This window comes from Balaenoptera musculus, chromosome 15, assembly GCF_009873245.2.
Source record: "Balaenoptera musculus isolate JJ_BM4_2016_0621 chromosome 15, mBalMus1.pri.v3, whole genome shotgun sequence".
In the NCBI taxonomy this organism is placed as follows: Eukaryota; Metazoa; Chordata; class Mammalia; order Artiodactyla; family Balaenopteridae; genus Balaenoptera; species Balaenoptera musculus.
This window is the reverse complement of record NC_045799.1, coordinates 42,873,916-42,901,073: the sequence shown is the minus strand read 5'-3', so window position 1 is coordinate 42,901,073 and position 27,158 is coordinate 42,873,916. Positions and strand designations below refer to the sequence as shown.

At 42.0% G+C, this 27,158-nt stretch overlaps 1 protein-coding gene and 1 pseudogene across 4 annotated transcripts in view; both read left to right on the top strand.

Annotated features, from left to right (window-relative positions):
- Positions 1–27,158, top strand: part of KIF16B (kinesin family member 16B) — a 289,942-nt gene that overhangs the window by 77,780 nt on the left and 185,004 nt on the right. The gene's annotated exons all lie outside the window — the stretch shown is intronic.
- Positions 4,844–5,931, top strand: LOC118880908 (annotated as a pseudogene).

Below are 27,158 nucleotides of genomic sequence, written 5' to 3'. Positions count from 1 at the left end.
CATGCAGACATATGGAGACATTGGGTGATGCTATTTGAAAAGAAATTTCAGCTGAATAGATTATTTGTTGTTAAATAGGGTGGTTTGTTCACAGGACCTTTTAAGCTATTTTGAGTTTATTTTTTTAAAATGAGGCTCAGCATACACAAAGTGTGCACATTCGAAGTGTGCAACTTGGTGAACTTGTAAAAGAGCGCACGTCTGAAGTGTCCAGCTCATGAGTTGTCATCTGTGTGTGCACGCCTGAAACGCACACCCAGGTTGAGATACAGAATATTTCTTACTCCCCAGAGGGTCCCTCTTGTCCCTCCCTAGTCAGTTACTACTTCCTGTCCTCCTCTCCCAGAGACGTTCTGACAACTATTACGTAGATGAGTTTTGCCCTCCTGAGCTTCCTGCAGTATATCCTATGTTTGTTTCTGGCTTCTTCTGTGCAGCCTGTTGTCTTTAAGATTCATCCATGCCGTGTTTAGCAGTAGTTTCTACTTTATTATGTGACAATACCACATCCTTTTTATCCCTTCTCCTGCTGGTTAGCTCCATTTGGGTTCTTATCTCCAGTCTTTTGGTTATTATGAGTAGCGCTTCTAGGAACATACTGGAACGTGCTTTGTTGGGTGTGTGCATTCACTGGGCCCCCTTTTCTGCCTTTCATCCTGGTAAGAATTTGGCTCTGGCTTGCTTTCCTCCTGCATGTGTCTGCCCAGTGTTTATGGTCAGAGTATCCCTGATCCAAATGTCCCTTATTCTCCATCCAGCTGACGCTCAGCGTGGGCGGGGCCCCGGAGCAAGGCAGGACCCCCTGCCCCAGTGGGTCAGGTCTGGACTCAGGAGCACCTTTCTCCCCGCCCACCCCCCCTCCCGCCCCCAATCCACAAACAGCAGATGTTTGCCTTTAGTCTGTGTGGGGTACCTCATGTAATGTTTGTTTTTTCTGTTGTCATCTGGATCTGGTCTAACTGGGTAGGTAACACAAATTCTGATTTCTGTAGATTTTTAGAATGACAATTTTGAAGGTCTTCAGTGAGCTGAATACATTCTTGGTGGATTTTTTTCCCTGCAAGTCCTCTTTTCTCACAGCTAGGTATTTAATGATTTGTTTTCTGTAAATCTATTGTAGTATGTCTGGTTTTCCTTTGCCAGACTCTGAGGTAGAGACATGTTTAAATTGTTTTTGGACCCCCTCAAACTGCCTTGCATTTAATAATTAATATTGATAATATTAATAGGGATAATAGTGGGTAACATTTACTGCACTCTTCCTGTGTGCCAGGCATTGTTCTAAGCCAGCACTGTTTAATAGAAACGTAATGCACGCCACATATGGGAATTTAAATTTTCTAATAGCCACATTTAAAAAGAAACAGTTGAAATTAATTTTAACAGTACATTTTATTTAATAACCCATTATATAAAAAATTTACGATTTTGACAGATAATCAAGATAAAAATTATTAGTGAGGAACATAATTTTTAAAAATCTTTGACATGGCGTGAAGTTTACATTTACAGTGCCTCTCAATTCAGTGCTAAATTTGCATTGGATACACTTGACCTGTATTTTGATTTTATTAAATTTGCAGTTGAAAAGTAGATTCTCATTGCAATCTATGTTCCAAACATGTGTAAAAGTTTTCCACTTAATTGAGTGCAGTTTAAAATTTAAACGAGTGAGTTGTAAGCCACATCTCAAGCGTTTGATAGCCACACACACGCACAGTTTTAAGTATCATTCCGCTTAGCAGCCTTATGCAGGGGGAATATATATTTTTTCACTTTATAGACAAGGAAACTGAGGCCCAGAGGGCACTCAGTTAAGGAAGGAATAGGTGAGGTCAGAATTTGAACCCTCTCTCAAAGTTTGCTTGTGACCCCACTGTGCTGTCTAGTTCTTAATTGTTCCAAACTGACCTCACTTTTTTTTTTTCATGTTCTAATTCATTGGCTTTTTTTTTTTTTTGTCTTTCTCTGACCGTTGTCTTTTTGGCTTTTTCATGTTTTAAAGATTGATGAAAAAAAGTTGTCTGAAGAAGTGAGCCTGTATTTGCCGTGAATTTGGTTGTCGTTCATCGGTGTTTGAAAAACCAGCATGGCTGGTGGCCACTGTTTGAGCACCATCTGCTCTGTTATCTCTATAAATGTCAAGACAGGATTTACTTTCTCTAGAATAAAAGCTCAGGTTTCCTTCTGCATTTTGTAACGCTCTTTCTTTAATCATGACTCTGATGTTTTTTATTTCCACCAAGGTTGTGCATAGTCATTTCTTCTGCCTTGGCTCGTTTCTAGCCTTTTTCTTAAGCAAGGAGTCATGGTTATTTCCTTGGGTATCATTTTTTTTTCCTGATGTGTTGTTAGCTTTGTTCTTATATTAATGATTTCTCTGAGCATATTTCAGGTTCTTTTTTTTTTTGAACTGTATCCAACTAGCTGTGTGTTCCTGTCTACCTTTGTAGGTAATATTTTACTTCATATGAGACTTGCTTTTTATACAGTTGTTCTAGTGCCCTTTACTACAATGATGGTTGTTTATAAAACAGAGATCTGAAATGTGATCTTTGGCGAGGAAAAGTGGTCCAGATGTGCAAAGTGTTATTTTTTTGAGTGCTGCATACGAGGAAAGGAGGTGCAGTTCTGGTTTTGCTGTATTTCATCCACAGTCAGTGTGCCATGTTCCCACTTTCTCCAAGATTGCCTTCTCCTCCCCTTTTTTTGAGGTTCCCCTTCTCCTGTCTGTGGATGTCCTGTGCACCTGTCACCTTTCACTGCTTATCTCGTTTGAATGAAATGGATAAAAGCTGTGTCCTTTTCTTGAGTTCTTACCCATTCTGAGTGGTTGCACAATTCATTCTTTTGAAATATCTTGACTATTTTATAATTAATTAAGTTGTCTTAACTGAGGTGACCCGGCTTTTACACTTGGATTTATCCCTAACTAGTTGTGTGACTTTGACCAAATTATTCTCTCTCTCTCTCTGTTTCTGTGTCTCAGTTTTTTCAGTCATGACCAGGTGGGCTGGTGAGGTGAGCTCTCAGATTTCCTTCTGTTTGAGAAGGACGTGGGTTCCTTCTCAGGAGCCTGCATGGAATTATCCCTGTGGGTCCCCTATCTTGGGTGTGGGTCCCCTATCTTGGGCTTGGGCCCAGATGGCTTCCTTTTGGTCCCTTGCTGCGGGACTTCTTTTGTTTTGGACCACTCTTCCTTTGTGAATGTGCCCTGAGAGCTGTTCTCAGTTCGGGCATTTATGTATCACATACGTATGGCACGTTACACAAATCGTTTGTCCTGCTTGATGGATTTTCATAAACTGAATGCACCCATATGCCCCATGTCTGGGGGAAGAAACAGAACGTTATCAGCCCCTGGGTGTCCCTGCTGTGCCCCCTTCTAGTCATTCTTCCCTCCAAGGAAGATGTCTGGCTTGACTCGAAAAGCATAGCTTGGTTTATCCTGCTTTCAAACTTTATACATATGGAACCATACAGAACGTATTTTTTAGGTGACTGGCTTCATTTGTTCTGCATTGTGTTTGTGAGATCCGTCTATGTTTTTTGCAAAGTAGTGTTTATTTTCATTGTTGCATAGTATTATATAATGTGGCTGTATCACAGTTTATTCATTCTACTCTTTGAATTTGGGTTGTTTCCTGGTTTGGGCTGTTAGAAATAGTGCTGCTGTGAACCTTCCTGTATGTACTGTGAGCGAATGTACATATTTCTGATGGGTGTATGCCTAGGAGAAGAACTGCTGGGTCATGGAGCGGGTGTCCGCTCCTCTTTAGTAGGTACTGAAAATAGTTTTCCAAAGTGCTTGTACCATTTACACTCCCACCTGCCACGTGTGAGGGTTCCATCTCCTCCCCAACATTTGCTGTTTTCTGTCCTTTTTTTTTTTTTTTTTGCCATTTATGTTGGGTGTGCAGTGGTGTCACATGGTGGTTCTGTTTTGAATTTCCTGATGGTATAAAAAACAAACCTTATTACCATTATTTTTAATTAGCCTCTTTCCCAAATGACTTCTCCTCGGAACTTGTTATCAAGTGAGTTGTCCCGTGTTTCCTCTCCTCTGTCACCGGGCGCTGCTCCAGCCTTCTCCAGCTCCCCTCACCTTGTCTGTGCGTAGACTTGCTACCCCCAACCCTATCCTGGAGAGCCGTCACTCACTCGTCCTAGAGAGCCGTCACTCTCTCTTCCTGGAGAGCCGTCACACTCGTCCTGGAGAGCTGTCACTCACTCAGACACCAGCTCGTCACAGATGCTCCAGGGCGGGGGGTGGGGGGGGGGGTCCCTCCTGTGATACTTGGGGGATACCAGTGCAGTGATCAGAAATAGACCCAAACCTGGTGGGTCTTTCGGGTTCAATCCCCTCATTTCCTGTCTTTGTGGAGTTTGACTACTCCTTCTCCTGGTCTCCCCACCCCTGAGGTCTCTTTTCAGCTCTTCTATGACAGAGCTGTGACTTTTAGCTAGGTCAGCGTCCTTTCTGCAAAGTTAGAGAGTAATAACCATAATTGTAGTAGGAAACTCCAGGCAGATTTTAAATTTCTTAGATCTCCTTCCTCATCTTAGAAAGCCTTTTCGATAAACATTCCCTGTAAACTAAACAAAGACCTCGACTGGGGGACGGGGAAGTGGAGGGAACGGCCCAGATGCACATCATCCAGGGCCCCTCAGGACTGGAGGGACGCGTGAGAGCCAGAGCCCAGAAATCCGGGGGTGGCTAAGACACGGCGTCCCCTCCGATTCTGTAAGCACCCCTTGCTCCATCCTGCGCCCACATACCGCAGCTAGCCCCTCAGCGCACGCTTTACATTCCAAACTCAGCGGCGACGGAGCTCGGCAGCTGCCGCTCCCCACCCTGCAGGAGAAGCTCAGAGGTCCTGTCCCCCTTTCCTCTGAGGGACTCTTTTTGGTGACCACAGAACGATTTGATCACTCAGGACAGAGCTAGCAGAGGAGCTCTGGACGATGGCTGGAGGCCAACAGTCCCTACAGGTGGTGCCCAGGGTGATGTACTGACAATGAGCGGGTGTTTTCCAGTTGCTGGCCTCCGATGCCTGTCTAGGGACAGCGGGATGGCTGTGCAGGGCGCGCCGCGTGCTTCCTCCTGACCCTCGACTTTGACGAGACTATCATGGACGAAAACAGCGATGACTCCATCGTGCGCGCCGCGCCGGGCCAGCGGCTGCCTGAGCGCCTGCTTGCCACCTACCGCGAGGGCTTCTACAACGAGTACACGCAGCGCGTCTTCCAGTACCTGGGCGAGCAGGGCGTGCGGCCGAGGGACCTGCGCGCCATCTACGAGGCCATCTCCCTGTCGCCCGGCATGGGCGAGCTGCAGTAGTCTGTGGCCGGGCAGGGCGCGCGCTTTGAGGTTATTCTCATCTCAGATGCCAACACCTTTGGCGTGGAGAGTGCGCTGCGCGCCGCCGGCCACCACGGCCTGTTCCGCCGCATCTTCAGCAGCCCGTCGGGACCCGACTCTCGGGGGCCGCTGGCGCTGCGGCCCTTCCACGCGCACAGCTGCGCTCGCTGCCCCGCCAGCGTGTGCAAGCACAAGGTGCGCAGCGACTACCTGCGCGAGCGGGCCCACGACGGCGTGCACTTCGAGCGCCTTTTCTACGTGGGCGACGGCGCCAACGACTTCTGCCCCGTGGGGCTGCTGGCAGGAGGCCACGTGGCCTTCCCGCGCCGCGGCGACCCATGCACCGCCTTATCCAGGAGGCGCAGAAGGCCGGGGCCAGCTCCTTCCGCGCCAGGGTGGTGCCCTGGGAAACCGGCACCGAAGTGCGCCTCCGTCTGCAATAGGTGCTGAAGACGTGCCAGGGACGTGGCCTGCAGGGGGCACCCCGGCGGGGAGGGGGTGAAGGGGGGTGGGGGTCGGGAAAGACAAACCTAGCTTTATTACCCACTTTCCGTTTCGCTTTGGTATGACCCTCCGCGAATTTCCGGAATCCTAGGTTCGTCCACTTGGGGGGACAGGAGGAGGGAGTTTGGAGCTGTCCCCGTCTATGCAGTTAACCCAGCTCTGCTGCCTTCCCCCGTTGTTCGACTGCAAGCAGATTCCAGAGTCTGGCCACACCCGGGTGGTGCGCATACCTGAGCAGGCGGCAGTGTTTCCAGAAACCTTGTCCTCGCAGCTGGGAGGAAGGGGTTCCCTGGCAGGGTAGAGAAGGAACATCTCCCGCTGCGTTGGGTTAACTGTTGCCTTGGGCTGCATGGCCTCCCTCCCCCAGCCTTCTGTCAACGGGACCCGGGTCCCAAAACCTACCCCCCCACCCACCCCAACCCCACCAGACTCCCTGCGGAGGGAAGCGGCGCTCTCTGCCGAGGGTCCCAGGCCTAGATCTTGCTTTACCTGCTGTGACCCTACACTGCACTCCTTGCCTCCCTCCCCGCCACCCACCCTGTCAGCATCCCCACAGGAAAAAAAAGCCAGAGGGAACAGTCACCTCCTGGTGGTGGAATGAGGTAGCACACTGTCCGGGGCTCCCGTCTGGCCAGCCAGGGACCTCACAGAGCCCGAAGACGTCTCCTCGCACCCCAGCCTCGTCTGTGCAGCAAGAACCAGGGACTTAACCAAAGTTTCCCCACCGACTGGGCTCTCCGAGTCCCCCTCCTCCCATATGGAACAGAAAGCCTTGATGTTTTAAAGCAGAGCCAGCGGAAATCCAAGGCCCTCCTGCCTCTTTTGGTGTTTCAGAGCTATAAAGGAGGTGAAGGGGCAGAAAATTAAAAAAAAAAAAAACCACTAAAAAACCTAAACTTATTCTGGTAGCAAAACTTCACTTGATCAGAATGTTTGTGAATATCTGGGTTTAGTGACAAAGCCCACTTAAATTGTGTGATTTCTGAAAAATCTTAATTAAAAGGCTTCAGGCAATCCTTATGGTTTAGAAAGTACAAGGTCCTAGTGAATGTGGTTTAATATGTCGTGGATCAAGTTCTGGGGTCATCATCTAAACATCCTAAAGAGATCTTTGTATACTCCACACTGATTTCAATGACAAATCTCCTTTGTTGAGTCTTAGTACTGAATTCCTCAAAGTGCAGTGTCATTGTGTGTGGTTTAACTAATTTTAAAAAACACTCAAAGAGATCTTAAAGATCATCTTGTTCATAGAACACAGAATGTTAGAACAAGGGGCTCAAGAAGGAATTTAGGTGAAACTCTTCCCTCATCCTACAGAAGAAAAACTTTTTTTCTTAAATGAGGAAGTTGAAGCCAAGAGAAATTGAGTTGGTCTTTAAGTTCTAGAGGTAGAACCAGGGCTAGATCCTGTTTTTTCCTCCTAATCCAGTGCTCTTTAATTATATCTTACTCTTATAAAATGGTTTCCAAATGCCTAGATCTTAATTCCAGAATGGTGCTTTACTTTGATAAAGAGAATGTGGCTGGCCCGCATCTTTTAGAATATAATTTTAACATGTAAACTCTGGAGACAAGATTTAGCCTATGGCATATTTAAATCAGCAAGCCATCCTATAATGGGTTTCATCTGCATTTAAATTATTTTCCTTCAGAGATTTTTGAAGTTGGTTTTGAATAAATGGCTTGTATTTATTGTTATATTAAGCCAGAGTTCTTTTTGGTTAAATTTAAAAGGAGTCTTTTAATGTCTGCAGAATCTCCTGACATCCTAGTCTACTATTGGTAAATAAAGCTACATTTGCATTTAAAACAAACAAAAAATTGGAGAACAGGGTGATTTCTTCCCCTCAAACAATTGTATCTTCTCAATGGATTAACCTTATGAGATACTTTAAATTTGGGGTTAGAAGACAATTGACAACTGGCAATTCCAATTGTGGAAAAAACCGTATGTTTTTGAGTTATACATATTCTGATTTTATAGTATGCCGTTAATGTGATAATAATTGGAAGGAATATTGTGCTCCAGGGTGCATTTCAGTTTCTCAGCACTAGATGTCACTGGAGATGGAAGAACCAGCCCTCCTCCCGTCTTTTAATTCCAAGGTCCTTGGTAGTGAATTTGTCTGAAAGGACTTGGCAGGTATTGCTAAGTGTACTAGGGCCTGGGTACTGATTTCTGGATGCTGAATCTGTGAGAGGTAAATGGTGAAGAATTCAGTAGAAGAAACGTCTTCTTGCAGCCACCTTGAGAATTGATGCTGAAAGATGTAAATATGTCCCCTCACGTTTTTGGAGGTTCTTTTCTCACTTTAAAAAAAAAATTTATTTATTTTATTTTTTAATTTTTGGCTGCGTTGGGTCTTAGTTGCTGCGCAGGGGCTTTCTCTAGTTGCGGCGAGCCGGGGCCACTCTTCATTGCGGTGCGTGGGCTTCTCATGGTGGCTTCTCTTGTTGCAGAGCATGGGCTCCAGTTGTGCGGGCTTCAGTAGTTGTGGCACGTGGGCTCAGTAGTTGTGGCTCATGGGCTCTAGAGCGCAGGCTCAGTAGTTGTGGCTCACGGGCTTAGTTTCTCCGTGGCATGTTGGATCTTCCCGGATCAGGGCTTGAACCCGTGTCCCCTGCATTGGCAGGCGGATTCCTAACCACTGAGCCACCAGGGAAGTCGTCTTTTCTCAGTTTTTAAAATACTTTTTTCCAAAGTTGCCTCAAATACCTGGGTAATATCTTACAGGTAAAATATTTTTCTAAATCTGGGTGTTAGGTGGTCATTTTGATTAGCTTGCATTAGAAAGCGTTGTCATTTATTAGTATTTATTTGTTTGCTTATATTTGCCCCTTAAAAGACTTTTCTTCTTTTACCTCGAGTTTTCCTCATTTTCAGCTCTAGAAGTTCTTAAGAAAATGAAAACCTACAACTCCTCGCTTATCTTTTTATCGTCAGTCGTAGGTTTGATCATATTTACTCTAGGAAAGTAACCTTGACCCTTGGTATAGTGGATGCAGCTTTCTCTTCCTTGGTTTCTGCTGGTTTGTGGAGCCAAGAACCTTGATAGATAATCAGAAGGAATTTTCTCCCAGCTCATTCCTTATTTTTGTAGAAACAGGGAGAAGGAGGTATTGCCATCCTTAGTGGCTGAGAGACAGCAGAGAATAACAGTTAAGGACTTGAACTCTGGAACCCGACTGCGTGGAATCCAGTGCCAGCCCTGCCAGTTGCTGGCTGTGTGACCTTGGGCACCTCACAGTGCTTCAGCTTCCTCGTCTGTGAAAGGGAGATAACAGTACCTGTCTCATCGGGTTGTTATGAGGATTAAATAAGGTTTTTGTGAAAGCATTGAAAGCAGTGCTCGGCAAATAATGTTCTTAGGGCTTGTTAAATAAAGAACTTTAGTTTCAGGCACTCTGTGGGCACTTTTATAAATGCTAAATAATCTAAAGTATATCCAGTTTAGCTAGGGAGGGAAGAAGAAAAATCTTTTTTTCTCTTAGAAAAGAACTAGGGACAAACTGTGATGGCCTTGTTGTCACTTTGTCCATTCACTGGACATTTGTGAACACCTGCTTGGTGAGAGAGATTGTGTGAACGTGAATAAGACACTTTCCATCTGGTGGGGAAGCCCAACTTGAAACAAAGAATGAAATAAATTGTTGTAGGTTCTCGGTTAATAAGAGTTAACCGTATCAGGGATGCATTTGGCTGCAGATAACAGCACCCGGAGTGCAGAGAAAAGGTGCCTTAAGCCAGTTAAGGGTTGTCCTTTCTCCCCTCGTTGGACGAGAACTGCACAGCTGGGCTGCTGGTGGCAAGGGTTCAGTGGTTCGCCCAGAGCTGAGGTCTGTGTAATTCCCTTGGTCTTTCTCTCAATGGTTTCAAGACAGTTTCTGCAACCACGTAATCGCATGTGAGATTTAGTCAAGAGGCCTGGGAAGGGCAATGGGGCATATGTTAGCAGAGTTTATCCCCGTTTTCAGCCCTGCTCAACAGCTTTGGCTTATATCTCATCGTGGAGCTGTGCTGCATGGCCCCTTCTGGCTGCAAGGAAGGCTGGGAATGGTTTCTTCAGCTGGTACCCCTGCTGTCCCTAACAAAAGTGGGATTTTGTTCAGGAGGAAGAAAGGGAAAACAGAAGGCGGTTTTGACTGAAGGCACTTGCTACGTGCCGGCCACTGTTCGAAGCACTGTGTTCTGAGGATGGCTGTTTGGCTCTAAACCAGATGTCCTTTTTCAGTTTTGTGTCCAGAATTTGCGAAAACCTGTAGCTTAAATGGATTCCTTAGAACAAAAGTGCTTTTTTATTCTTTTTAGGTTGCCTTTTGCTATTAAAATGGTGAAAAGTTTCCTGCTAAAACCCTGTTGTCTTAGAAGATAGTTGCATTCTGAAAAATGAGTGATGTGTAGTTTCTCAGAACCTGGATTCATCTCTGTCCATTGAGTGTTGATATTCAGTTATGGTTAGGTTCTGAGGTTGGCCCTCCAAAGTCTGTTTAGCTCAGGGAACGAGGTAGCAATTCATTGGAGTCTTGTAACAGTCCTGCCATGTGGATGCTCTTTGTCCTATGACAGGAAATGGGGACTGGAGTCGATAAGGAACTCGTCACACAGCTAATAAGTGACCAGGCCGGCCAGAAATCAGTCTTAGGATTGGTGGAGACATGAAGGAGGGCTTGGTCAACAGGTCAAGCCTTCTGGAAGATGGTAGTGAGGATGCCAGAAAGGGTTCAGAGAGGAGTTGACCTTGTAGCCAGCGTAGAACTGAGTCGCTGTCGGGAGTCCTGGGTTGGGGTGATAAACGCTTTCTGGTGGCCGGAGCTCAGAGGAAGCCGTTACCCTGGGGAATCGGGGCTTTCAGGGAAACTGAGTAGGCTTGGAGCAAGGGGGTTGGGGGTATTGGGGTGCCAAGGCTGGAGAAAGAGCACGTGTCAGGTCATGGTGGACTGAATTTCCCCCTTTAAAGCTCTCACAGCTTCATTATTGCTTCAGGAAAAATACTCAGAGCTCATTTCAATTCTGAACATATATTCTGAAGACATTTTTCCAGTTTAGCTTCATTATCCGAACCATCACTGTGTCTTTTGAAGTATCTAAGTAGTATATTGAAATCTCTTATTCATTTCTCTCATTTCACATTGAATTAATGGCATAGAATATTCAAAATGGATGGGGCCTTAGAGCCAGTCTTCTCCAACCTTTCTGTACCGTGGTTGGGAGCGTCTGGCACCTGAACACAGGGAGTCAGTGTCCGAGTTTAGGTCAGAAGATAATAATCCGGTTATCCAGCGCACCTTCCACCCGAGCAGTATTTCCTGATGCATTTTTCCCTGGTCCCCGTGTATGTCCTTTGCAGGACACTGATGTTTGGTTAATTATTTGCAGTTATGTATTTAACAAGTGTCCTCCCTGGCTTCTGGTTCTACTCCTTAGTTGAGTTCTTGACACAAAAGCAGACACTCAGGAGCTGTTTGTTGATAGACTGCTCCAGTGTTGATGAGGTTCCTTGAGAGAGAGAAAAACCCTTGTTCAAATAAGTCTGGGCAATACTGGATTAAACAAAATTAAACAGGCTTGTTTATAGCAGTTTGGGAGAGCCTTGTGTCTGTGGCTCTAAGGAGGGGCTGCTCACTTCAGACTCACTGTGTTCTGAGGATGGCTGTTTGGCTCTAAGCCAGAAGTCCTTCTTCAGCTTTGTGTGCAGAATTTGCAAAATCCTGTAGCCTAAATGGATTCCTTAGAACAAAAGCGCTTTTTTATTCTTTTCAGGTTGCCTTTTGGTCTTTTGCTATTAAAATGGTGAAAAGTTTTCTGCTAAAACCCTGTTGTCTTAGAAGATAGTTGCATTCTGAAAAATGAGTGATGTGTAGTTTCTCAGAACCTGGACTCATCTCTGTCCATCGTGTATTGATATTCAGTTGCGGTTGGGTTCTAAGGTTGGCCCTCCAAAGTCTGTTTAGCTCAGGGAGCGAGGTGCCAAGATGCTGACTTAGCCAGTCCTTAGAGAGGGGATCAGTGTGGTGACGGCACATTGAATACAGCAGCGGCCGAGTCAGTGGACTGGGGGCCAGTCGGCTGAGGGATTCTGGCTCCATCCAGAGTGTCAAGAGCAAATGGCGTGACGTTATCATGGGAATGTTGGTGATACTGCGGTACCCGTCATAGGATGGGATTCAGGAAATGTTTCCCCAGAGTGTGTGGGAGTCCCTCCGTTCCAGAGATTGGCTTTGGCCCTTTACCTTTGTACCAGTGCTTATGTAACATTAGGGTTACGTCATCCTCCCAGCTCCCACTCAGTAGAGCTCGGTGGTTTAGAGCATCTGCTCTGAGCCAGTGAGTTTGGGGTTGAACTCTGGCTTGGCCACTTGGGACTTTGGCCAATTACTTAATCTTGATAAGCCTCAGCTTCCTCCTTAAAATGGGGATAATAATCATTTTTACCTCACTGGACTAAAACATGTAAAGAGGTAATCTGTACAACTGCTTTGCACAGTGTCTACAAGAGAGGTTGGCGAATTTCCTGTAAAGAACCAGATAGTGAATATTTTAGGAACCGTATGCATATTACTAAGTGAAAGAAGCCAATCTGAAGACTACATACTCTAAGATTCCAACTATATGGGCTCTGGAAAAGGTAAAACTATGGAGACAGTGAAAAGATCAGTGGTTGTCAGAGGTTAAGTTGGGGGGAAGGAAGGATGAACATGCAGAACACAGAAGGTTTTTAGGGCAGTGAAGCTGTTCTACGATGGGACACACATCAAAGGCCATAGAATGTACAACACCAAGAGTGCAGATAGTTTTTCGCAGTCATGGCTGATCCTCTAATTCTCTTGACATTGTCTTTCCTAGAGCAGAAGTTTTTCATTTTAATGAAGCCCAGCTTGGCGATGATTTCTTTCATTGATTTTGCCTTTGGTGTTGTATCTAAAAAGTTATCACCACGCCAGAAGTCATCTAGGGTTTATCCCATTTTGTCTTCTAGGAGTTTAATAGTTTTGTGTTTTACTTTTAGATCTGTGATCCATTTTGGGTTAATTTTTGTGAAAGATTCCTGCACGCTGTCTACTTTCTCTGTTGAAGCCCTTAGCTTATTTTTTAAAAAATTTATTTTATTGAAGTATAGTTGATTTACGACGTTAATTTCTGCTCTACAGCAAAGTGATTCAGTTATAGATATATACTTTCTTTTTCACATTCTTTTCCATTATGGTTTATTACAGGATGCTGAATATAGTTCCCTGTGCTATACAGTAGGACCTTGTTGTTTATCCAACCTATATATACTAATTTGCATCTGCTGATCCCAAACTCCCAATCTTTCATTCCCCCCCCCCCCACCCCACCTTGGCAACCACAAGTCTGTTCTCTATGTCTGTGAGTCTGTTTCTGTATCACAGATAAGTTCATTTGTGTCATATTTTAGATTCCACATGTAAGTGATATCATATGGTATTTGTCTCTTTCTGACTTACTTCCCTTGGTATGATAATCTCTACGTCCATCCATATTGCTGCAAATAAAGCCCTTAGCTTATTAATCATAGTTTTAAAAAAGTCTTAGTTTGGTAATTCCAGCTTCCCTGCCATGTGTGACTCTGGTTCTGAAGCTTTTTCAGCTTTTCAGACTGCTTTTGTTTTTTTGCATGCCTTGTAATTTTTAGCTGGAAGGTGGGCATGAGGGACTGTGAGGGGAGCTTTAATAAATCGGCCTGTGAAATGTAGTGGTGAGGTTTGGGGAGGGGGGGAGCATTCTATAGTCCTGTGATTAGGTCTTAGCTTCTGGTGGGCCTGTTCCCCTGGACTGTGAACTTCACAGTGCTTCTCAGTCGTCCCCGTGTCCCCGTAGGTGGGACAGGGTGGCTGGAGGGGGCTGGAGTTGGGTATTTCTCTTCCCCCAGGTAGGTGAGGCTCTGGTAAAATGGTTTCTCCTGAGGGCAGGGCTTGTTAAGATAAAGATACAGATGTAGAGAATGGACTTGAGGACCCGGGGAGGGGGAAGGGTGTAAGCTGGGACAAAGTGAGAGAGTGGCATGGACATATATACACTACCAAATGTGAAATAGATAGCTAGTGGGAAGCAGCTGCATAGCACAGGGAGATCAGCTTGGTGCTTTGTGACCACCTAGAGGGGTGGGATAGGGAGGGTGGGAGGGAGATGCAAGAGGGAGGGGATATGGGGATATATGTATGCGTATAGCTGATTCACTTTGTTATAAAGCAGAAACTAACACACCATTGTAAAGCAATTATACTCCAATAAAGAAGATGTTAAAAAAAAATGAAGTTAATCATCCAAAAAAAAAAAAAAAAAAAAAAGAAGAACAGAGGGCTCTGGCATATGTAAAAATGGCTACGTTCCCCACCTTCTTCTGGAAGCACGAGGGAATCTTTCTCTGATATTCTCTGTGAGGATCTGGGGGAGCTCCTGGAGAAGATCTCACAGAGGTTTGGGGACTCCCCCCCTCCCCCCTCCCCCCCATGGCTGGGGCTCCCTGGAGTTTTTAACCATCAGACCTGTCCACTCTGAGCCTCCACCAATTTGTCAAATTACCGTTTAGGTTTTCCTACCCTGGCACCTTCTCTTGGGTTTCTGCTCCAGTAAGTTGTAATCGTCTGTATCTGACTGTCTCTCCAATTTGGGGGCAGCAGTTTGCCCTGTGACCTCACTTCTCTGACAGATCTAAGAAGAGTTGTTGGTTTTCAGGTTTTTTTTTTTCCCCAGCCTTTTACTTATAGTTAGGACAGTGTGACTTTTAAACTACCTACATAGTGGACTAGAAACCAGAAGTTAGCTCTTTTTTTCTTTGAAATTAATACCAGAATGGGATCCTCATTCAAACCCTCATCTGTGTTTAGTCATGTTTTGCCCATTGTAATAATTTATATTTTTGTTACAAAGCTATAGTAATCAAAATAGTATGGTTCTGGCATATAAACAGACATATAGACCAATGGAACAGAATTAAGAGCTCAGAAATAAGCCCATGCATATTCGATCAACTAATATTTGACGAGGGATCCAAGAATATTGAATGGGGAAAGAGTAGTCTCTTCAATAAAAATGGTGCTGAGAAAACTGGACATAAAAGAATGAAATTAGATGCCGTCTTTCACCACTTACAAAAATTAGCTCGAAATTAAAAGACTTAAATGTAAGACCCAACACTGTAATATTATTATAGGAAAACATAGGGAAAAAGCTTCTTGACCTTGGTCTTGGCAATGATCTTTTGGAAATGACACTGATATCAAAAGTGCAAGCAATAAAAGCAAAAATAAACAAGTGGGACTATATTAAACTAAAAAGCTTCTACATGGCAAAGGAAACAACAGAATGAAAAGGCAGCCTGCAGAATGGGAGAAAATAATTGCAAACCAGCTATCTGATAGTAGGTTAATACTGTTAAAAAACAAGCAATCTGATTAAAAAATGGACAGAGGACCTGAATAGACATTTTTCCAAAGAAGACTTACAGATGGTCAACAGGTACATGAAAAGATGCACAGCATCACTAATCATTAGGGAAATGCAAATCAAAACCACAATGAGCTGTCATCTCACACCTGTCAGAATGACTCTTATTAAAAAGATGAGGTAACAAGCGTTGGCAAGGATGTGGAGAAAAGGGAACCCTTTTGCACTGTTGATGGGAATGTAAATTGGTGCAGCCACTATGGAACACAGTATGGAGGTTCCTCAAAAAATTAAAAATAGAACTACCATATGATCCAGCAATTCCATTTCTGGGTATATATCTGAAGGAAATAAAATCACTATCTGGAAGAGATATCTGCATCCCCACGTTCACTGCAGCATTATTTACAATAGCCAAGACACGGAAATAACCTAAGTGTCCACTTATGGATGAATGGATAAAGAAGCTGTGAGATATATATCTGTATAATAGAATATTATTCAGCCATTAAGAGGAAGGAAATCCTGTCTTTTGCACAAGGCGATGGACCTTGAGGGCATTATGCTAAGTGAAGTAAGTGAGACTGAGAAAGACAAATACTGTATGATCTCACTTACATGTGGAATCTAAAAAAGCTGAACTCATAGAAATTGAGAGTAGAAGGATGGTTGCCAGGGGCTGGGGGTGAGGGAAATAGGGAGATGCTGGTCAAAGGGTGCAAACTTCCAGTTATAAGACGAATCAGTTCTGGGATCTAATGTGCAGCCTGGTGACTATAGTTAGTATTGTGTCATATACTTGCAGGTTGTTAAGAGAGTAATAGATCTTGAATGTCGTCACCATAAACATCCAAGAAGGTGACTGTGAGGGGATAGAGGTGTTAACTAACCTTATTGTGGTAATCGTTTTGTAATACGTATGGGTATCAGATCGTCACGTTGTACACCTTAAACTTACATATGTTAGATGTCAGTAGTATCTCAATAAAGTTGGAAAGCATAATTTATATATCAGTATAAATAAGCCAAACAAACTTCACTTAAAACTGCTGTATTACCTACCAGCCCTGCATGCCTGAGATGTGTGGTAGTGAGACCTCCTGCTTTGTATTTGGGTCACTGTTTTATCGTGTGTTTAACAAGCACTCATGCTGCCCCTAGTGTGCTCTGGGCAGGGTGCTGGACCCTGGGGCTGTGGAGCAAGACAGATCCGGTCTCCACTGCCACAGAGCTTCCATCATTCTGATTTTCCTACACATTTCTTAAGTTCAAGAGAAAAAGAGAGAAGTACAGGAGGAGGGATTTCACTGTCTGGTCACTAAGAATCCAATTTAGAATTTTTTTAAGTGAGAGAAAAGAGAGGTCCATTTTGCTCAGCCTTGGCTATGTAGACCTTAATATGTGATGGGGTTAAATAAATGTTCTGCACAGAAAAAATGTGTGTGTTGGATTCTTATTGGAAGACTTAGTAGTGATTTTTTCCTTTCATCTTTGGTTGTTGAATTAGTTAACATAATTCACATAGAGACTGCATACGCATGCGTGCTTCTGTATAGGAATGTGTATGTATGGATACGAGGCCACGTGTTTTAAATTAACACATATGAAAATGATTTAAAATAAATAATGCAGGGGCCCACTGACATAGCCGCCCACAACACTTCAGAGGTGTGTGGAAGGCTTCACAGGTGGAGGGCAGAGGCTGTGTGATGGGCTGGGATTGTCTGACCACCTCCCACGGTGGGAGAGGCTGTGCAGCTCAAGGAATCCTTTCTGTTAAAGAACCTCTTGACTTCCCATTCATTACGGTTAAATACCAGTGCAGTCCCCAGCTCTGCGTGGAATCAGTTTGGTCTGGTTTTATCTCGAGGCAGAGAATACACTAGAGTGAATAATTACTTAAAATCCTTTCTTGTCCCAGTGTTCAGCATTTCTTTCTACTAGGAGCTGGAAATGCTTCTCCAGGTATGCATTCATTTTCTTGAGGCCACTTTTGCAGCAGAGCAAGAGTCCTGGTTTCCTCCACATTTATTTTTAAATGGATGGAAACCTGCATGATGGTTTCTCAAAGGTCACTCCTAGAATTCATGGTGGTTAGGAACTCACCTCCTGGCCTCTCTTCATATGGTCCAAAGTTCAGCCCATCTGCTCCCTTGTGTCTGATAAATGTTCGGCTGGAACAGGTTCTCAAAGAGCAAGGAATTGCTCTCAAACCTTTGGCAAATATCATTTTATTTCATTTTGAAAATCAACGCTTTTTGCATGACTATTGTTTGCCATTGCGGTAGGCAGTTGGGAAACAAGTATGAAAGAGTAAACAAAGGAATTCAGAGTCCAGTTTATTTGAAGAACTTACCAGTGGGGGCCAGGGTGCCAGAGAGGAATGATTTGAGCCTGGAGGGCACGCCTGTCCCAAGCTGCAGCCGTGCTGGGAACCAGAGGGCAGGGGCCCTCTCACTCTGCACTTGCACACCTGCTCAAGGAATTCTGCAAAGCTGTGCGTTCCTTGAATATTTGTAAGTTGGTATCTATGTTTTGTTATATATTTAACATCTGCACAAGATGGAATTTTTGGTGGAGATCAAATATTGACATTTTAAAATAAAATCACTCTTTCAAATGAATCCAGTGAAATGTAAAACCAGAGGGATTCAATATCCACCGTCATCAGTGTAAAAATAAATTAAATGTCTCTCTTTTTCACTGTTGAAAATTTTACATCGTTCTCTTTTTTCCTTGAGCTTGTATATCCAGTTTGCCCTACAGAAGTTTTTCCTAGTTTAATATATTTTTGTGCTTGGAAGTTTTTTCTTTGATCGTCTTATCATAATCCCTTATAATAAAACCATGCAAATAAATTTAAATGTAATTAAAAATATTTTCTATAACCATGAGGCTGTGATTATTAAGGAAATTTCTTCCAGAGTGAGTACCATCATAATTATTTGTGGTACATACTTTATCAAAGCAGCAGAAGCATACATTTTGATAACTGATTATTAAACATTAAAAGTGCTATTAGAGATGTGTCATTTAACAAAATGTATGGGACTTTCCCCTCAGGCTGTTCACAGGGACATTGACAGGGGGGCACAGATTTACTCTTGATTTCCACGTAGTTGAGTTGATGGGAGTGGAAGGAGAGCTACTTCAGCCATGTCCTTTAATTCTTCAGAATGGTTTTAGGAGATGAGCAGAAAGTCACGTGCTGATCTCTTAACCAATAATCATTAACACTCTGTGTGCTGACGAGCTGAGACTTGCTCCTCCTTAGGTTTTGTTGAAAGTTAAGAATTGGAGCCCACCTGACTGCCACAAAGGTTTTGTCATCCAGTCATTGGAACCATCCACTTTCTCAGTTTCTGGAAAGTTTACCAAAATGGCTTTACCCCAACTTATCAGACAGCTGTCAATCATGCCTGTTGCTTTTTCACTTTAAAAGGCACCTTTTAAAATTCCATATACTCTGGAAAGGCTGAGAATGCATTTTTATATTATTGGCTTTAAATGTATTTTTGTCTCTATGTAGTGTGTGTGGTGAAAACCATGGAGCTGTAGAATTATTGTCATTTCAGTTAGAAAATACAGGCTTTTAGTTTAAAAACATCTAACTTCATTCTTCAGTTCATGTTAATATCTGTTTCTCTGGCATCTCCATCATTTCCATTTCCCAATTCTAAGATGATAGTTAAGAGGGGGGAACTGGGGACAGTGCCTTTGCCAACTTGAAATAGGGAGACTGTCTTCAACACGTCCTATCCGTCTACTTGCCTTGCTGTCAAGACACTCTGATATATCTGAATCCAGAGCGTCCCAACACGGACCTCAATACCCAGAGTCTGTCACCACGTTTGCCCTTAATAGAAATATGTGCCAGAAGAGAAAGGCAAGAAGTCCTATAATATGGCTTGATGGCGGAGGCTTGGGTTTAAACCAAATATTGAAAATTTCCTTTGTTCGGCACCTTGAGTGCACTGTAGAGAAGTCAGGATGGGTAACAGGTATGTCTTGCTGGTGTAAAATGGAAGAAGAGCAGTTGTGATAAGGAGGTGGGAGAGAAGAGGGGAATTGGGGTGCCTTGCAGGCACCTTCTCAGGCAGATCCATGTTGGAAAAATGCACATGTGGAAATCAGAGACCTGGAGATGGATCCCCTTAAATCTATTCATGCTTAATATCTTCTGGAAGTTTCCATTCTTAGAAAACTTCCAGTTTGAGACTTATGCTTTTGGACAGTACTTCTCAGATACCCTCTTTGTGCTAGTAGGCCAGAAACTTACTAAAAATCCGTGTCTTCTCTGTAATTCTTCTGAGCACATGGTACACAATTCTGTGGGGTTTTGTTTTCATACTTAACAGTTACTTGTTAGTAACTTATTAGGTCATTAAAACTTGGTATTTATAAGGGTAAATTGGGAATTACTGGTCAGTATTCCATTGAGATCTGTAATTTTCAGGAAGAGCTCTGTTGTCAGTCATCGTTCAATTGGGTGATTGAGTTGGGTGGTGGTTTTCAATCATTGATGTCCTTGGGATTTTTTTTATGTATAAAAAAGATTGGATTTTTTGTGATCAATATACTTTGTTATGTGTGTTTAATCTTTTCAGGTATAGTGATGGATAAAATGGGGCTGTTTATTTTAAGCAGAGATGACATGATTTTGTTTCTTTCCAATTTTTTGATTTCTTTTTCCACGGAAAGAAGAACCAATGGGTTTCCTAAGTTTTGGGTTCTTTATTCTAAGTGAGTTAAAGAAGAAAAAAGGTTGGAAAACTACTCAAAGGATGCAGATTCTGTATCTTTCTCATTGTTAATTTTGTATATTTATATTTTTCCTCTTGTTAGATGTATTAAAGGTTTGCCTTTCTTTTATTCTTCTGTGTGTACCTTCAAGTCTTGTGTTCATCTTTTGTTTTCAAAGTATTAATTTCTGCTTATGTCTTATTTCCTTATTCTCTTTCTTTGGTATTTAAACATTTTTGTTTATTTTACACCATCGTAGAAAAATGAAATCATATAAGGCTGTACATTTTCCTTTGAGTGTAACTTTGGCAGCATCCTCTACATTTTGATACGTAATTTTATATTTTTGTATAGGTTTTTTTAAATTACAGTTTTATTTTCTTCATTATTGCAATAGATATTTAGGAGAATGTTTGTTTTTAAAATTTCCATGACTTGGGATTTTAATTTCAGTTTATTGATTTATCATTATGCTATCTTTTCAAGGTCTACTTCTTTCTATCTTTCTCTCTGTATCTAGCTATATTTAGATTAAACATATTGCTTTTTCTGATCTTTATTGCTTCCCATCAGTGCATTTGACCACTGGTTACCTCTTTCCTCTCCATTTTGATTTATCTCTTGGATGAATAGAGGTACCATCCCTGGCATGTTCGTGGCTTTTGCATGTAAATGATAGCTAGATTGTCTGTAGGACTCATGATGTTTTTATTAAAGCTTAAAGGTGTGCTCTGTTTTCTTCCAAATCCTGGAGTTGAGAAATCTTAGACCATTTTTGCTACTTGAAGCCAACCTGCATTTAATTTTTATTTGTACTTCTTTGTGGCATTTTCTATTTATCTTAATAGCATATGACCATGAGATATGCAAGTATTGGCCACTTCTGTCTCATTCTGTCTGGATTGATAGCAAAAACCACTTGAAATGTCCATTGTATAGATATTGCCTCCCCCACCCCCGCTCCAGTGCTACTCCTTATTTTCTCCATTTTTATACTTATTATTCTTTTAAACTAGGCGTTTGTGAGTGGAGAGGTGAGACAGATGAATCTGACAGCTACCCAGGAGGTAGCTGAGCACTGAAACAGAGTGGGGCCTTTGAGCACAGGTCAAAAGTCAAAGAAAGGCAGGAAAGGGTTTGAAATGTGTTAGAAACTTACACTCAAATGAGAGACCCTTCAGTGCACACATTAAGAAGGATTATTGTGTTTCCCAGCCCGCAGGAGATTAGCCAAAAAGCAAATTAGAAGTGGGATAGGAGCTGTGAGGAGCCAGGCCCAGAGAGCAGGGATAAATGACAACCTGCTGATTTTAAAAGAGACAGAATAATTTCAACAAATCTAAGCACTCTGATGGCTCGTTGGTTTAGGATGAAAGCAGCCTCCGCACTGTCTTCGGATGCTCCAACTGAAGGCACAGACTAAGTTCTGTTACAGTTGAGTCACCTGAGGTTATAATGATGACTCAGAGAGTCCCAGTGTACTGGATGCCAGTGTACTCAAGAGCCAGCAAAATGTGCTGTTCCTTTTAGGAAACTTCCCTTGAATGTAGTTCCATTTTAGAAAATGGTTTAGAACTTTTTGAAAGAAGGCGTGGACTTTTAGGAAAATTCTTCAGAGAACACCTGACGCCCACCCCCAGCCACAGAGTTGGTTAAATGTGATGTTAGTGGATAGTTTTTATATTTTAGTTTTTGACCTAAAACAAATAGGCTGCCAGTTATTTCTCCAGCAAAGATGAGTTTATTTGGGGTCAACAAAGAATTGCAGTTTGGGGTTGTCACCACAGCAAGCTTCCTGCAGGTTCCTGCACGGCAAGGAGAGAACCCTTTTAAAGAGGGGTTAGTATAGTGGCTTTTGATTGGCTGGGTTGTGACAGTCATTGGCTGACTCTAGAAGAGGAAGTCTTTTTTCTTTCTGTTGGCCTCTGCTTTCCTTGTAGGGCATGAGAGCTCCCCCTTCTGGACTCCAGATTCTTATTTTAACTGAGGTTTCTGTTCATTAGTTTTTTACAATGTCTGTGTCATCTCCCTACAATTGCAAGCTTCTTGAGGTCAGGCACTACATTCCATGCTTCTCTGTATTACTCAGGGTAGGTAGTCAATAAATGTTTGTGCACCATAGTCTTGGTGATGAGGGCGTAATTTTCAAAAGTCAGCAATACCTCTATGCCTGTAATTAAATTTATAGTAATTTAGTTTGGCAAGAAATAATGACTCCAGGCACTTGTTAAAAAAATTATAATCATATAAGCATTAGAGTTGGTGAATGGAGAATTGGTGTTTGCTTAGTAGGAGTTCTAAAAAGATATCCAATTTGATTTATTTTCATTGTTAAAAGAAAGCCGACTGGATATTAGTTATGTTTCATCCGGAAGTGAACGAAAATGCCTTTTAGAATAGTACGAAAACGAATACCTTCCATTTATATTGTGCCTTTCTTCCAAAAAATTCAAAGCACTTTCCAGTGTCTAATTAATCTTCTTTTCTGCAGAGTGGTTATTGGGGTGTGGAGCGTGTGTGTGTGTACACATTTGTACGTGGATTTCCTCCCTTCCTCCTTCTCCTCTTTTCTCCCTTCCTCCCTCTAAACCTGCCTTCCTTCCTTTGCTTTTCATTCCACCTAATGTAAGCTCTTTTCTGAATCGAATCGTGGCTAGAACTCGACATTTTGTTAAGCCTGATATTTCAAACAGTTGCATATCATTTTTAGAATATTAAGCCGCATTTATTCATAAAGACAGCGTTTTCTGGAAAAAAGTACAGCATATGTTTGTTTCCCATGCACATCAGACAGTTAATCAAAAATTGATACCAGAGAAGCTGTTAGAACATGAATTACAGCAGTGGCTTCCTGTTTTGACTCTTCTAATAGAATTTGATTTCTTAATAATTGCTTTTATTTTCATGTCCACCGTTGGGTGAGCAATTGCCTAGGTGGCAAAAGCATGTAATTGATAGGAAAAGTGAGAACTGTGAGAAGGTGAGGTATTCCTAATTTAACGTTTTCTCTTATATCGAGTAACCATATTTTCTATCACCTTTGTTTCTTTGCCAGACTTGCTCATTTGGACCATTGTTTATGCTGCTTCTGTCATTTTCTTTAATTGATATTCATCTTCAGCAGTCATCAATGCCTCTGTGGATGGTCCTCACAGCAGCTGCATTTGGGCAGGAAAGTGGCTCACAGCAAAACTACGTGGTTTTGATCTGGGTTGTGGCAGAATCTTTAATGGGTTTCTTGATGGATTAAAGTAGAAGGGCCTATAAAAAGAAACGAAATTGAGTTATTTGTAGTGAGGTGGATGGACCTAGAGCCTATCATACAGAGTGAAGTAAGTCAGAAAGAGAAAAACAAATACTGTATGCTAACACATATATATGGAATCTAAAAAACCGAAAAATTGTCATGAAGAACCTAGGGACAAGACAGGAATAAAGATGCACACCTACTAGAGAATGGACCTGAGGATACGGGGAGGGGGAGGGGTAAGCTGGAACAAAGTGAGAGAGTGGCATGGACATATATACACTACCAAATGTAAAATAGATAGCTAGTGGGAAGCAACCGCATAGCACAGGGAGATCAGCTCGGTGCCTTGTGACCACCTAGAGGGGTGGGATAGGGAGGGTGGGAGGGAGGGAGATGCAAGAGAGAAGAGATATGGGGATATATGTATATGTATAACTGATTCACTTTGTTATAAAGCAGAAACTAACACACCATTGTAAAGCAATTATACTCCAATAAAGATGTTAAAAAAAACAGTTAGAGAAAAGAAAAAACACATGACATTCAAAGGAGCAACAATGAGACCAACAACTGACTTTTCAACAGGAACAATAGAAGCCAGAAGACAATGAAATAGGAAGGAAACTGCTTAATCTGCAGGAAAGGAGTATCTATTAAAAACCTGCAGCAGAGAAAACTTGCACAAGCCTCTTAGATAGCCTCATCCAACAGAGGGCACACAGCAGAAGCAAGAAGAACTACAGTCCTGCAGCCTGTGGAACAAAAACCACATTCACAGAAAGATAGACAAGATGAAAAGGCAGAGGGCTACGTACCAGATGAAGGAACAAGATAAAACCCCAGAAAAACAACCAGATGAAGTGGAGATAGGCAACCTTCCAGAAAAAGAATTCAGAATAATGATAGTGAAGATGATCCAGGACCTCGGAAAAAGAACGGAGGCAAAGATCAAGAAGATGCAAGAAATGTTTAACACAGACATAGAAGAATTAAAGAACAAACAAACAGAGATGAACAATATGATAACTGAAAAGAAAACTACACAAGAAGGAATCAGTAGTAGAATAACTGAGGCAGAAGAACGGAGAAGTGACCTGGAAGACAGAATGGTGGAATTCACTGCTGCGGAACTGAATAAAGAAAAAAGAATGAAAAGAAATGAAGACAGCCTAACATACCTCTGGGACAACATTAAATGCAACAACATTCGCAGTATAGGGGTCCCAGAAGGAGAAGAGACAGAGAAAGGACCAGAGAAAATATTTGAAGAGATTATAGTCGAAAACTTCCGTAATATGGGAAAGGAAATAGTCACCCAGGTCCAGGAAGCGCAGAGAGTCCCATACAGGATAAACCCAAGGAGAAACACGCCGAGACACATGGAAATCAAATTGGCAAAAATTAAAGACAAAGAAAAATTATTGAAAGCAGCAAAGAAAAAACGACAAATAACATACAAGGGAACTCCCATAAGGTTAACAGCTGATTTCTCAGCAGAAACTCTACAAGCCAGAAGGGAGTGGCATGATATACTTAAAGTGATGAAAGGGAAGAACCTACAACCAAGATTACTCTACCCAGCAAGGATCTCATTCAGATTTGATGGAGAAATCAAAAGTTTAACAGACAAGCAAAAGCTAAGAGAATTCATCACCACCAAACCAGCTCTACAACAAACGCTAAAAGAACTTCTCTAAGTGGGAAACACAAGAGAAGAAATGGACCTACAAAAACAAACCCAAAACAATTAAGAAAATGGTCATAGGAACATACGTATTGATAATTACCTTAAATGTGAATGGATTAAATGCTCCAACTAAAAGACACAGGCTTGCTGAATGGACAAAAACAAGACCCATATATATGATGTCTACAAGAGACCCACTTCAGACCTAGGGACACATACAGACTGAAAGTGAGGGGATGGAAAAAGATATTCCATGCAAATGGAAATCAAAAGAAAGCTGGAGTAGCAATACTCATATCAGATAAAATAGACTTTAAAATAAAGAATGTTACAAGAGACAAGGAAGGACACTACATAATGATCAAGGGATCAATCCAAGAAGAAGATATAACAATTATAAATATATATGCTCCCAACATAGGAGCACCTCAGTACATAAGGCAACTGCTAACAGCTATAAAAGAGGAAATTGACAGTAACACAATAATAGTAGGGGACTTTAACACCTCACTTAAACCAATGGACAGATCATCCAAAATGAAAATAAATAAGGAAACAGAAGCTTTAAATGACACAACAGACCAGATAGATTTAATTGATATTTATAGGACATTCCATCCAAAAACAGCAGATTATACTTTCTTCTCAAGTTCGCACAGAACATTCTCCAAGATGGGTCACATCTTGGGTCACAAATCAAGCCTCAGTAAATTTAAGAAAACTGAAGTCATATCAAGCATCTTTTATGACCACAACGCTATGAGATTAGAAATGAATTACAGGGAAAAAAACGTAAAAAACACAAACACATGGAGGATAAACACTACGTTACTAAATAACCAAGAGATGACTGAAGAAATCAAAGAGGAAATCAAAAAATACATAGAGACAAATGACAGTGAAAACACGACGATCCAAAACCTATGGGATGCAGCAAAAGCAGTTCTAAGAGGGGAGTTAATAGCTATACAAGCCTACCTCAAGAAACAAGAAAAATCTCAAATAAACAATCTAACCATACACCTAAAGGAACTAGAGAAAGAAGAACAAACACAACCCAAAGTTAGCAGAAGGAAAGAAATCATAAAAATCAGAGCAGAAATAAATGAAATAGAAACAAAGAAAATGATAGCAAAGATCAATAAAACTAAAAGCTAGTTCTTTGAGAAGATCAACAAAATTGATAAACCATTAGCCAGACTCATCAAGAAAAAGAGGGAGAGGACTCAAATCAATAAAATAAGAAACGAAAAAGGAGAAGTTACAACAGACACCGTAGAAATACAAAGCATTCCTAAGAGACTAGTACAAGAAAGTCTATGTGAATAAAATGGACAACCTGGAAGAAATGGACAAATTCTTAGAAAGGTATAACCTTCCAAGACTGAACCAGGAAGAAATAGAAAATATGAACAGACCAATCACAAGTAATGAAATTGAAACTGTGATTAAAAATCTTCCAACAAACAAAAGTCTAGGACCAGATGGCTTCACAGGTGAATTCTATCAAACATTTAGAGAAGAGCTAACACCCATCCTTCTCAAACTCTTCCAAAAAATTGCAGAGGAAGGAACACTCCCAAACTCATTCTATGAGGCCACCATCACCCTGATACCAAAACCAGACAAAGATACTACAAAAAAAGAAAATTACAGACCAATATCACTGATGAATATAGATGCAAAAATCCTCAACAAAATACTAGCAGACAAATTCCAACAACACATAAAAAGGATCATACACCATGATCAAGTGGGATTTATCCCAGGGATGCAAGGATTCTTCAGCATACGCAAATCAATCAGTGTGATACACCGTATTAACAAATTGAAGAATAAAAACCATATGATCATCTCAATAGATGCAGAAAAAGCTTTTGACAAAATTCAACACTCATTTGTGATAAAAACTCTCCAGAAAGTGGACACAGAGGGAACCCACCTCAACATAATAAAGGCCGTATATGAGAAACTCACAGCAAACATCATTCTCAATGGTGAAAAACTGAAAGCATATCCTCTAAGATCAGGAACAAGACAAGGATGTCCACTCTCACCACTATTATTCAACATAGTTTTGGAAGTCCTTGCCACGGCAATCAGAGAAGAAAAAGAAATAAAAGGAATCCAAATTGGAAAAGAAGAGGTAAAACTGTCCCTGTTTGCAAATGACATGATACTATACATAGAGAAGCCTAAA